This window comes from Mastigoproctus giganteus, chromosome 3, assembly GCF_048544385.1.
Source record: "Mastigoproctus giganteus isolate SK-2022 chromosome 3, ASM4854438v1, whole genome shotgun sequence".
NCBI lineage: Eukaryota > Metazoa > Arthropoda > Arachnida > Uropygi > Thelyphonidae > Mastigoproctus > Mastigoproctus giganteus.
In genome coordinates, this window is record NC_143577.1 from 63,827,565 (window position 1) to 63,840,849 (window position 13,285).

Genomic DNA, 13,285 nt, shown 5'->3' on the forward strand with positions numbered 1-13,285 from the left:
CTTCCACCTCTTTTTTGTTAATGTGTCATCAACCTAAACATTGGATGAGTCTTTTGTAATGCCAAATACATATGAATTTCACCTTTCGTAATATAATGAGTATCATCTTCAATTATTGTCCGATAATGTTTAATGATCGTGATATAAGTGCGTGTGCTTATAAGATCAACATCAATATGTTTGTTATTATAATAATGTTCCCTTACCATATTGATTACTGAATTCATTTGCATCAACTTCGTCCATCACGTTTTCGTTTTATAAACACCGTTCAATAAAGGATGATGGTGCGCAGTGATACATTATAATAAATTAATGTATTTGAAATGTGTTCGATTTTATTTTTAAATTGATGTTCGAAATTTGGAGAAAGATTAACTAATGGAAAACATACCTGTGAGGAATTAAACAAGTATGTTCCTTGTACGATATTAAAATAAGCAAATTTGTTTAGTTAATTCATCATAAATATACAATATACCCCTCAATTACTTTACATTGTGGCTGCAGGGCATTGTGCGAGATATAATGTGGGTTGTTTTTCTCTCCACTTAAGACACTGCACGACGCAGTTGTTTGTTGACTAAATGATTAAATTCGAGCTCATCTAAAATACAAAAGTAGGTCAGAACTGCCTTTTAGATTTATCTTTATGTTCGCCCTTTGATTAATTATTTTGATGAAGTACTCCTACTTAAACTGGTAAGTAACATATGGTTCTCCGTGACAGTTCAGTGGTTCTCACTCGTTTTTATTCGATTCCTGTCTATAAGTGGACTAATTTGCAAAGTTCTCTTCAGTTGAGGATATAGTTAGCCGATCTCAGGAGGAGGATAAGTCCCCCTATGGGTTATTTCTGGTTTTTCAACCCGCACAACATGCAAATCGGTCCTTGAAACCATACTTGGACGTTTAAAGGATACACAGTGCTGCGTTTTCCTAAATATGCAGATGCATTTATCTGAATTTTGTTTTTTAACATATTTAAAATACAAATACTCTTATACTTCGTCTTATTAGACCGCAAGGAAGGTGACTACGAGTTTTATAACCAGCTAACAGTGAGTTTGGTATCTATTTCGATTTATAAAAAATAAATAAATAAAATTCCCACTTTATATTGTATTTCCTGGAGACGAACTCTGAAAGATAAATTTTGTTCATCAGAATTTGATGTGCTTTAACGAACTCTTAAAACGAAAATTTAACTAAAAACAAAATCTTCTATTTCCTGTTGAAAATAAACTCTTACTTCCACCGTAGTAAATGTTTGTTAATCCCAAAGGTGAAAGGTTAATAAACTTATAGTACTCTTGCTGGTGTGGGCAAAGAGTGCTGAGAACAAAGAAACTTATTACGTAAGTCATAGCGATCGTAAAAGAATTTCTCTGAAATTTTTCTTCAATAAATCCTTGTCATTGTTTGCGAAAAACGAAGACTATGCCTTATTTGCTGTGCATTTTCGTAAGACTGGTGAAATGACTCAGGTTGCTATTACCTGATACATTCTGTTTATGCATTTGTTATCAGGGATGCTACTTTACTCTTCCATTTATCAAAGTAGGCTTCTTTGGAAAAGAGGAAAACTTTTAAATTAAATTCTAAAGGAGTCAGTTCCGGAATTTCCTAGGTACGGCATGCATTCTAACTTCTTCTTACCATTATCCATCGAACGACGCTGTCTTAGAAGGTGTTCAGCGCATTATCCGAAGAGAAAGGTCACAGCAGTGAATTCTCTCTTTAGACTGCACTACCGAATTCCATTTTTGTTTGCTTTTACAGTACGTCATTTTTCCTGGGTTCTATTCGGGACCAGAACTTTTCCCTTTCGTTCTTTTTCGACGCTATGATGACAAAATATCTGTCTATCCATATACACTATTTCGCAATGTACAATATTTATTTGTCACTTAAGAGCCCCATTAAAATTTTGTTCAATTCAAGTTGTACAGAGTTCTAGGTATTCACAAATTTCGATGAGGCTTAATTGAAAATTTTGGGAGATAACTTATAACAGAAATGTTTATTTCAAAGGGAGATTGAACAATAAATTCAAGGCGAATATAATGAAGAATACGGTGGAAATATGATATATCCTAAACCTCAGTCCGCGGATAGCACAGTGGCTACAATCACCGGATTCGAATCCGGTCAATGAGGAACTTTTATGAGCTGTGTTCACTTGTGGCTGAGTTAGTCGATCTCAGCAGTGGATACGAAGGTTTTCTCCCACTGACCTCGGGTGTTTCATTTAGAGAAACAGGCAAATCGACCAGACAACACACGCAATTTATCAGATTATGGCACCCCACCGTGTGTATGTGAAGGTACTCTACCCAGCAAAATGAAGTGGTAAAAGTATCTGCGTAGTGTGTTGTTGGTACATTTCTGTTAAATGATAGGGTCTGCGTGGATAGCACAGTGGTATTGTCACCGTCCTCCCGACACCGGGTGGAAATGGCCGGGTTCGAATCCCGTCGATGACGCGATGAACTTTAATGGGCTTTTTCCACTACATGGCTGAGTTAGTCGGTCTCAGGCGTAGATAGCAAGGTCCTCACCCCCAAAAACTGGGATATGTTTCGTCCAGCAAAAGAGTCAACTCGACCAGAGAACACACGCAATTTACAGATATAATATATATATGGACAAATATAAGAAATTATGGGTGGCCCTGATATAATAGTTTCAGTTTGTTAAATGATAAGCCTCTTAATCCAGTGTAGCAAGAATATAAAATCCACTGGTTCTGTTTTTACCTTGTGGAGGAAGACCATCTACTACTATCATTCTAGGCTTTTTTTGACAGAAGAATCCCATCTTCCATGATATGGCTGGTAGTTGGGACTGTGAAATAAGTCCAAGGTTGAGACTGTCAGCCAAATCCGTAGTAGCAGTAATAGTAGTATATACCAAAGTTGAGATAAGAGTCAAGTCCATAATTTATTAGAACTATAGTGTCCTCGCTGGTAGCACGGAGGTTAAAATTACCGTTTCCGTCAGTGACCTGAGGAATTTTTATGGGCTTTTCACAACTTGGCTGAGCTAGCCATGTCTCAGGCAAGGGTTGGATGAAAATCCCCGGTAACGCAAGATTTTTCTTCAGCAATGCGCAAACCAACAGAAGAATACTCACAGCTACACGTTACTTGATGCGTGCCTAATACCCGGCTAAAAGTTAGGAGTATTCGTTTTGGACCTAGAGGTCATTGTCAATCTGCGTTATGTTGTCGCTTGCGATTCACACGAAGGAATCCGTGTGTAGCGCAAGCACCAGATATTTCGTATAATCCGACCAGCACACTCTTTTCCAGTCCTCCAATATACAACCAGCGTATTCTTGACACCATAGTCACCGCAGTCAATGTGATCAGCAGTGAGAAGAGCGTGTCCCTTGGGGCATCTGCTGTGCCGTGCATCATCATTTTGGACATTGTTCTTGCAATCCCCAAATTGTATTGTGATGGCAACTGTCACACAGTGACGTGACGTTGAGCTCGATGTTTTCAAAACAGCCCATATTACTAAAGAAACGAATGAACAACATGTGGTGGTCCAGTTTCTCTTTGGGCCGTAAATTTTATTTCAATAATTATTCTTTAGTATTTTATATAAATAAATAAATACTACAGAGAAACGGTGTGAATATACCTCGATGAAATGTATACATCCTACCGAAGCTCTAACATTCGATAAGGAATCTAAATATTACAAAGTTTATTATTCTCTTGTTTTTCTCTCATTATATACAGTGAATTTAATGTGTTTGATTCGCATTTTCTTCGTTTAATGAATAAGAAAATTTGTCTTTATGAAATAGTATTACTGCGACGCGATCCTTATTGAATAGCAAAATAACAAAAATTGTTCTTTATCTTATAAAATTGAATCACTCATTTATTTTTCCAAAATTCGGAATAAAAATGTTAACAAAATAAACCTATTCAATGCATCGAAATGGGTGAATATAAAAGAAACAAACCTGCTTGAAAATTTAACCTACATTTCGAAATACTTCACGTGTTCCTAGAGCTTTCTATTTAAGGAAAAAAATCGATAGTAACGAAACTACCAGTAACCCAGAAATTGCAGGGACATTTACAAGCACATCCAACCATATACACTGGCATACTTCTAAAATTTCTAAAGGGAAATGTCTCCAAAGAATTTTAATGGCATTCTTTCATAATGAACAGATATAGACACCGCTGTCTCCTTTGTCATGATGCAGGTTACACATTACCAAGCAGCGCGAGCGGATACCAAGCGTGGATAAATATATATTCCTATGGCCCTTGGATACAGGATAGAATATTGTATAGGGTTTGGTTTTAGCTACTTGAACAAGGTGGACGAAATTCAAAATAACAATTGGAAAAACATTTCAGATATCTTGTTAAAGAATTTTCTGGTATAGGCACGAAAGAAATATTTGCAATGATTGGAGTAACGTTAACTTTTGAACAATAGCCACTCAAATACCACCCGATAAGAATATTTTGTTATTTTACTTTATTAACACTAGAGCGCCCTTTTTTGGAGTATAATCTGCATTTCTATAGAAAACTAATCTCGAATTTCATGATAGATATCTGTTTCATGGAAATGAGAGAAGGAATAAATGTCAAGTCGTAATTAGGCTTGGGAATATTTCAGTTTAATTTCATTATTATGCAATGCCAAGCTTTGTGGAGACTCTTCTTTGGAATCCACGAGGACCTTGGTTTGTTGATTAAAATAAACTACTATGTAACAGGCAACCCCTCAGATTTCAATTTCCTTGCGGTGCAAAGTAAAAAAAAGAAAGAAAGTACATATCTTTTGTATATAATTATAATTTGTTTCTTTATTTTACATTCCCTCTATTGGTTTTCTTCTAGCTTCAATTTATCGATATATTCGCATTTTATAAAAATAAATAGTGTTATAAATAATGTAAATCTCCATAGGCAATACCATTGTGCTCCATACATAACTTTTAATTAACAAAATTAAGGTGAAAGAATACATTTCAATGTTTTGGATAATAAAGGTATATTTTGTCAGTTGACATCTTAATGCATGGTTACGACTTTCTTGTATAAGATGTCATAATTTTTTTGCGTATATAATTCTCGGTTAAATACTATTAATCTCCTTAGAGGTTATATTAAAACAAATTTTGTCTCTCGCACGTACAAAAGGAATCAGAATAAATACAATGATAATAAAATCGCAAGTTTTTTTTTTTCTTTTGCTTTTTTTCCCCCACCATATTTTTGTTTTGGGTTAGCCCACGCTAGAATTAATCAATGTTGTATAATTTTTAGATGAATAGCTTATGCAAGTTGTGAAGGGAAAAAATTCCTGGACTGAATCTTTAAATGTTATTTACCGAGTATTCCATGCTGTCCTCCTGGAATTGTTCCCCAGAGACTTATAATAGTAAGTCTCTGGGGGACAATTTTGCCACTGTTTGAAACATTTATAGGCTGCTTTTATCTTCCTCAACACGCCCTGAGATTGTTCATAGATCTTGGAAACGTAAACAAAAAATCTCAGTCTCTTCAGTGCAAATTTCAGTTTCGAAGAGAAGAAGAAAAAATAACGGGGAGTTAGATCTATAAAATATAGATACAGGAGGTATGTTGTTCTTGGACAAAAAATGTAGAATATTCAGTCAGTTGTAAGTGTATCCACCCCACTCTCAACAGAAGCATAATCACGTCTATGGCATTGATGGGATTCTGCATCAAGAATTTTTAAGCAACCGAGATAAATCTGCAAAAAGCATTTCTCCAAATGCTGACTGCGTGCGGGGTATTAGTTTCAGTTATCGGTTAATCCTCAGAGTAAAATCCCCTCCCCACCACTTCCTTGTAGAAAGTGTTTCAAAATATGTGCGGCCTACTTTCAAGTTCGATTCTGGATCTAAAAATAAATACATACAAACATATGTCCGGTTCCTAACAGTTACCAAACTGTGGAATTTAAAAAAAAAAATAAATTGCAATAGAGTTTACAGACGTACAAAATGAACATCGCCCAGGTAGAGATGAGAAGAGGAATTACCTCTGGAAAAAAATTACCAAATTTTTAAAACAGGACACGAGTTTGTGACAGAGATTACATCCTAGAACACGGGGACCAGCTCGTTTCATCGCTTAAGGCGTAATGAGCAAGTAATACCAGCAAATAAAACAAAACGTCCAAGAAATAGTCGAAATGAAGATATTGAAGACAGTCGATGGTGAAAATATTCTTCCTATTAATGTAGAGAACATCAATAAAGAAAGTGAGGCTTTTAAAAGTTGCCAATTTTGTTTTACGGATGGCATATTTAAAAATTGTAATTTTTCAAATTTATATCTTCCAAGCAGGTATTGACTGTACAGCTAAAAAAACTAAAGTGAAGCCTGCAGGTTTTGCACTGCTGCCTTATATTCGTGAAGTATTAATATTTTTGCAGTAGGTGTATGTTTATTTGATTTCGAGTGATGTATCTGAGCCCCTTGCTTATTAACTCCCTTTAACAAATATATACTTAAGATTGCGAATATTATTAGTATTATTGTTGTGCTCTTTGTATTTCTATGTAATAAAGATTTGTTTATTTAATATATTTAAAAATAAAAACGAGTTCTAATACACTTGCTTATAAAACACGCTGGGTACCAGTTCTCTATTATTTTTACTCTGATATTCCTACTCCTGGATAAAGTATGAAAGTAGGGTTTTAATATTTTCCCTACATTACAGAATTTGTTGTTGTTGTTGGAGTAGAGCTTTAATGGTGCAAGGGTGGTCAAACTATGGTCAAACTGCGCCGACAGAATTTATCATTGTGCAATCCAGACTTAGTTTTAGTTGTTATTGCTGTAGTTTTAGGAGCATCTACAACTTAGGCCATTTTGCACCATATATGATATGTCTGTAAATTGCGTTTGTTCTATGGTCAATTATGCTCGTTTGCTGGACAAAAAACCCAGGAGTTAAAACCATGCTGCCCTCTCCTAAGAGAGACTAACGCAGCCACTTTGTGAAAAATACCCATAAAAATTCCACGTGTCACTAAATGGATCGAACTGAAGTCTTTTCCAACCGGTGTGGGACGGAGGACGGTGATTATACCAACTGTGCTACCCACGAGTAATGGGTAGCACAGTTGGAATCGAGACTATTATTTTAATTAAAGGAAAAATTCATTTAAAATAAAACTGAAGGTTTTCCTCAAATGTTTGTGAAATTTTGCAAAAAGAGCAAGTTTTCGAAGTGGTAAACCCCTATTAAACCATATATTTATAAGCGGTAAGACCTTTGTCATGTGACTCCTCGTTGCATCAACTAAACCTCAGATATCAATCAGTCTTGCCTAGGGCATAACTGCAAGTGTCATTAATATTGCCTTCACCGCAGATAAAGGCTAAATTACACGACCGGAAATGACTCTACACATAACATGGGTGTAGTCCCATATTCTCTGTTGTCTTTAGATATAGTTCCTATGATTTCTTCTTGTTTTCGAAATAAGATTTTTGGACTTAAAGGGCGGTGATTTCATGTCATTTCAGGATAAATCCCAGCTTACTTGAAAGGGATCGCAAAAACCGGGACTCCAGAAATGCTTCCAACAGCAGCAGAATCGCTCAAATCCCTCTATAAAGTCGCAGTGAGGACTATAAAATATAATAATCCCTTATGAAGACAGTTTCCTTGTTGAGACATTAAAACAGTTAAAGGAAGAAGGAAGGAAAACAAAACAAGAAATGTATTTAGTGTTTCTTATTTCGTTATACTAGCGTATATTATTGTTTTCAGAAATTGACTAGTCCATAGATCACTTTCAGGCTGAAATTAATTACCCCTTTCTCTAGTAGCAATGGCGTTCATTTGAAATCCAGGGGATTTCAGATGCAAGGTTGCTCTGATTCATTTTAACGAGTGAAAAAGAACAGAAATTAGTATTTTATATGTTAATCTCCTTGGGACTGGATATTTTAATGGCGAATTTTTAAATACGAGTCATGGTTTTTTTTTTTTTTAAAGTAAACTTGATTTCAATTTCACTGTTCCTTTCCAATGTGTGAGCTTCCCCTCCTTCTATCTGTTTACTCTGATTGCCTCAAGCAATGAAAGTTTCGCAGAAGTCTAGAGATCGGAATCACTAGCAGAATGCATGAATTTCTTGAGCGAGAGGTGACAATTCTATTTATAAACAGTGTTCTTTACATTAGATGCGCACTGCTCGAATTTGCATGAAAAAAGAAGTTACTGTGAATCCCGCATTCGCGCTGATATATGTAGATAAGCTTTAACAGGAAACGTGTGGTAGTTTTCTGACTTTCGCAGATGGATTTCATTTCGAAATGCAGTGACTGATATAGCGAATGCATAATATCACAAGAAAGTGATTTTCTTTTTAATAATGGCGATTGTTTTTCCTTAAAATTATTTAAACACATTATAAATGAAGAGATAAATACAAGCTAATATCATAAAATTATATTTCGGTCAATGAATTATAAAATAATGCATCTGATATTTTAAAATTAAACGTAATAAAACTTTTGTTTATGAAAAATCAACCTGAGCATATGAAAAGCGCATTCTTTTTCAATATTAACCATTAATTCTATAAAAATAACAAAACAATTAACTATGAATGCATAAAATATGTATTATTCGGAAAATATTTTATTCTCTACAGATTTAATAAAAATAAATAAAAATAGCTTAAAAACTAAACCTAATAATAAAACACAATTTATTTGCGTTCTGTATTTATTTATGTGCAGACAAAACTTATCAGCACATAAATTAATACAAAACTTATCAGCTGCCTTGGCGAACAGGTTATATTTTATTCTGTGATAAACATTTACATATTCTTTTGAGTAGAATTGAATTCTTCAGGACAGGAGTTCTTTGATGGACAAATAATTTCTTCAAGGATGAATAGAAAGATCGCAGTTTTTTGAATGGCATATTACTACAAATTCAGACCCATATCTTGAAAAAACAAACCGAGATTTAAAAGAAGTACAATTAGCTGGGGTATTTTACCTTTATTCGTCTTTATAGTATTGTGAGCGGCACTTCTTGCGCATGAATTCAACTGGAAGGTTTACAACACTTCACTTCTTTTGAACAAAGCTGGTAAAATATTACTGTTCCATCTGTTGAAGAGTCAGTTTTCTCTCACCTACTGCCTTAAAAGAGAAGGCTGAGAATATTTTCCTTAGGCACGATCCAGGAATCAAAAAAGGACAACGTATTTCACTAAAAAAAATCAACGCTATAAAGACCTGTTTTGGTTTCGTTTCTTCAAAATCAAAATAAAACCAGCTTTTTTTCATTTTGTTTATCAATATTTAAATGCGACGCGTTCCTCTGATGGATGAAATTTTTGGAGAAAAATTTGCTCTTTCTATAAGAAAAGTAAAATATAATTTATGCGTTTCTATTCAAATTATGTGAATTTTTTTGAATATCCTCCTATTTTTCTTCGTATTCTTTTTCTGATTTAGCTTCCATTAGAAGTAATGTGCATTAAGATGCCAGTTATCCATACGAGGATTATCCAGGCAAATTACTCAACAGATAGTGCTACTTAAGTGTGGTTAAGCATATAAGCTTTTATTCGCTGAGAACAAGGATAGTGAAGCGTGTACTTTGGACGTGTTCTTTTTAAAGGCTTCTTTTCCCATTAAGAATATTGCTTGTTGGTTCTAAAGTGTTTAAAAATATTTCTAAATTAGGCAACTCAAAGCAATGCCTTCCATTACTGTAGTAGTCTGCTACTTAGATCTGCTAAAACAACAAAATAACTATAAATGTATTATTTTTAATTTCAAAAAAACGCCAGTCTCACTACGTTTGGTACTCCTTGAAATTAACCCTCCCTTGACAGTAATATTCAAGAGACGTCGTTGGGAAATATGATTACTCGAAATCCTTCATAATACATTTTGCACATCTTGCAATGAATATTCTAGCTTCGAAATCGGTACACTTCAGGTACCTGTGTTGTTAGAATATTCAGTAAACAGTGACTTTAAATAATAAAGGTAACAGGACTGACTGATCTAGTGATTTGAGTGCCCGTACCCAAGAAGAGTTGATGTGTTGAATAGTACTTGCCGAAAGGTGTTCGTATTATTAAGTCTGTGGTGACCAATATAACGATTTGTCCTATTATTCAAGAACTCAGCAATGACTAGCAGCTGGCTTGCGCATTGTTATTTTTGTTTAGGTTTAACTAGGTTAAGGAAAGAAAGTCACGGATGTCAGAATAGTCGTTTATGGTAACTTGGGAGTTGCGTCGAAATTTTGGCCAATTTTCTGGATTTTTCTCAAGTCTTCTGCTCACTCGGAATAAAATTAGCAAGGGATGCGTATTATCACGGATTATTACAAAGAAGTGTATTTAGAAATTTTTTTTTCTTCGGATTAAGTTATCTTCGTGGTTTTATTAATATTGTACGCCTTATCTTGAAATGTAAAAAAAAAAAGAAATCAATTTTTCGCGAGGTTATTCGCTTTCATTGATCCTTGTACTGTTTTAGTGTGTCGCTGCCGGACAACTTTAAACAATCGCTTAGCAACTGGTTTCCATCGTGTGAGTTTAGCAGAACGGCGCTTAGTGTAATGTGTATGTCACCCCCACCTCCTCAAATTCTGGATCAATATCCACAGCTCAGGTGCGAAAGAATGTTTAGCATTCTACGCCATTTACGGAAGGCGCCTCTGGCATGCAGGGTTTTATAAAATAAACCTTTAACCAGTTACTTTATCTACTCTTCCCAAGTTTTTGTAAACAATGATTAGCACTTTAATACTGATTTTTGTTTGGAACAGTAGATTTTTTATGCCGAATTAAATCATTATTTATTTTTCCTACAACGGATTTCACGATTTTTGCTAATATATTTCGCAAACTCAATAAGCCATTTAAAATTTCGTGAGAGCGTGGTCAGTTACCTAATTTACATTTGTTTTTACATTTTTTACTAAGAATCATTGACGAAAACATGAGTCACGTGGCTCCAGCTCTTTTTGTATCCCCAGTGATTCAAGTAATGAGACGGTAGAGTAACTCTATACGGAAATTTCTCCATAATTTATATATAATTCAGTACTGAGTGCTGTTAGTCAATATATTATAAGGGACATCCCATCACCATCAAGATAGCTGAGGTACACACACCACTCATAATGAAAGCCCATTATTATCGATTCCTTTGTCTAATTGTCTATGTTTACTTCTAATGACACCATAATTACGGGCAGCAAATTATCATTTACGAGTTTCAGGTTAATTCAACTCCAACAAAAGAAAAAAAACAAGAATAAACCTATCCATTAACTTTATGGTGATCATTTATTTGTATATACTCTTATTTGGTGTTTCTTACTGCTGAAATGTTTCAATTACAAGTCGTAATTCCCATTTATTTTAATGATCTTTGAATCAAACGCCAGTAATTATGGATATTTTTTCACGTCAATTCGAACTGCGTAATATCATTCACCTACATTATTTTAAATAATTTATTATGGGCTATACGTGAATATTTACTGTACAGTACGTTGAATAAAATTATTTAAAATAAAACGTTCTCCCAAACTATTCAAAGAAAGTGAGTCATTAACATTTGGAATTAAAAAGCTTTAAGGTAACCAAATATCTATTCTTTGACGATCGTGCACGATACTTGGTTAAATTGCCGTAGCAGTTATTGACAAAGAAACAGAGGAAGGGAAAAAAACCATTCCTAATTAAACCATTGTTATGAGGAATCACTTTCTGTTTTTTTCCCTCCTTTTCTTTGTCTGTAAAGAAAGAGTTTGCACGCTTTAATTTTCTGTATTCGTTTTCCTTTTATCATTTTAATGAACCCATGCATCCTCATCTTGTCTTTGGGTAGCAATCTATTCTCTTCATGCCTTGGTCGCTGACACCGAAAGTTCTTTTCTTTCTGATATTTTCTTCTAGCCAAGTAAAACACACAATAATCTCTTCATCTCTTCTATAATCGAAAGATTAAGCCCACGCGTACAACGAATATATGCGTCATTACACTTTTCGTCCTGGATAACGTTTTTTTTTTTTTGCTTCATGTTCCAAAAACTAACTTTACTTTTCCATCGCACCGTCCAAATTAATCTAGCCAGTAATTAAAAAAAGAACGTAATATTTAAACACAAAACTTAACCTTAAGTTTTTTGCTTTAATACATAACGTTATAATATTTATGCTCTGTTACTTGTGCATATAGATAAGCGTTTCAAACTGTTATCTTGCATTTCTTCATTGAGGGAGTCGAACAAGTGTATTGCTTAATTCTTTAATATAATTATTTTTTAATTAAAACTACCAAACAAGAAATATATTGGAACCTACAGTAACATCATGGGTTGAAGGCTAAGAGACAGAAGTTGCTTGTTAGTATTAGAATTCAATTTCTGTATATTGTAGAAAGATTTGGATTTTGACTCTCCTTGGAGTTGAATTTTGATTGTTTATAGAGTTGATTGATTGTGGCACTTGATTGGACTAGTCTGAAAGTGAAATGGAGAATTATAAATGCCAGTTTCGAAGAAGTGTGCCCTTGGAAGCATCTAGACTCTAGAGAAATGGCATGCAGAAGAAACTGGACGTCTATGAGACAAAAAAAGTGATGGTATCAATTAATACGATTGCCCTTTTTTGAAAATGAAATAGAGAACACTGAGAGAGGTTTTGGGTCATAATTCCAGTGTAATAACAATATTCCATGTTAAAAGCAATTTGAGATTTAGACAAAGTGAATATTTGTTTAGAAGAAAAGTAATGCCAAGAAAGAAAACGAAACTCCAATTTTTTCAGACGCAGAATTTGTGACGTGCTTATGCCAAGTGAGATAAGAAGTCAGGATAATTCTTAATATGCATTGAGTATAGAAAATACTAAACTTTAATGCTGTGGTTTGTGCTAAAAGTAATACTGTCATACTAAAGCCACCTGTGTATATTATTTTAAAACACTTTACGATGTATTTGTGGCTACATATAACACTATATTAATGTTCTGTTAGTACTCCTTTCAATTTTGTGTTTATTATACTTAACATTTTAATGTAAAAGTGCAACAGGTGAAATTACTTTTATTATTTCCACAATTAACAGACAATATTCTAAACCAACTTCTATGTTAACTTCATAACCCTGTTTCCGTTTGGATTTTATACCGATTTTGTTACTTTTAAAAACAGTTATTAATAATTTATTCTATTATTAAGGATCATATGGTTGTTCTTAATAATAG

At 34.1% G+C, this 13,285-nt stretch overlaps 1 protein-coding gene across 2 annotated transcripts in view; it reads left to right on the forward strand.

Annotated features, from left to right (window-relative positions):
* The window catches only part of LOC150088050 (uncharacterized), a 209,408-nt gene that overhangs the window by 137,426 nt on the left and 58,697 nt on the right, over positions 1-13,285 (forward strand). The window contains exon 1 of one of the 2 annotated variants that reach the window (XM_090370550.1): positions 7,624-7,747. The exons of the other annotated variant lie outside the window; for it this stretch is intronic. The gene's annotated coding sequence lies outside the window, so the exon portion shown is untranslated. Of the gene's footprint in view, positions 1-7,623; positions 7,748-13,285 lie in introns of those variants that run through there. 2 annotated transcript variants of the gene reach the window in all.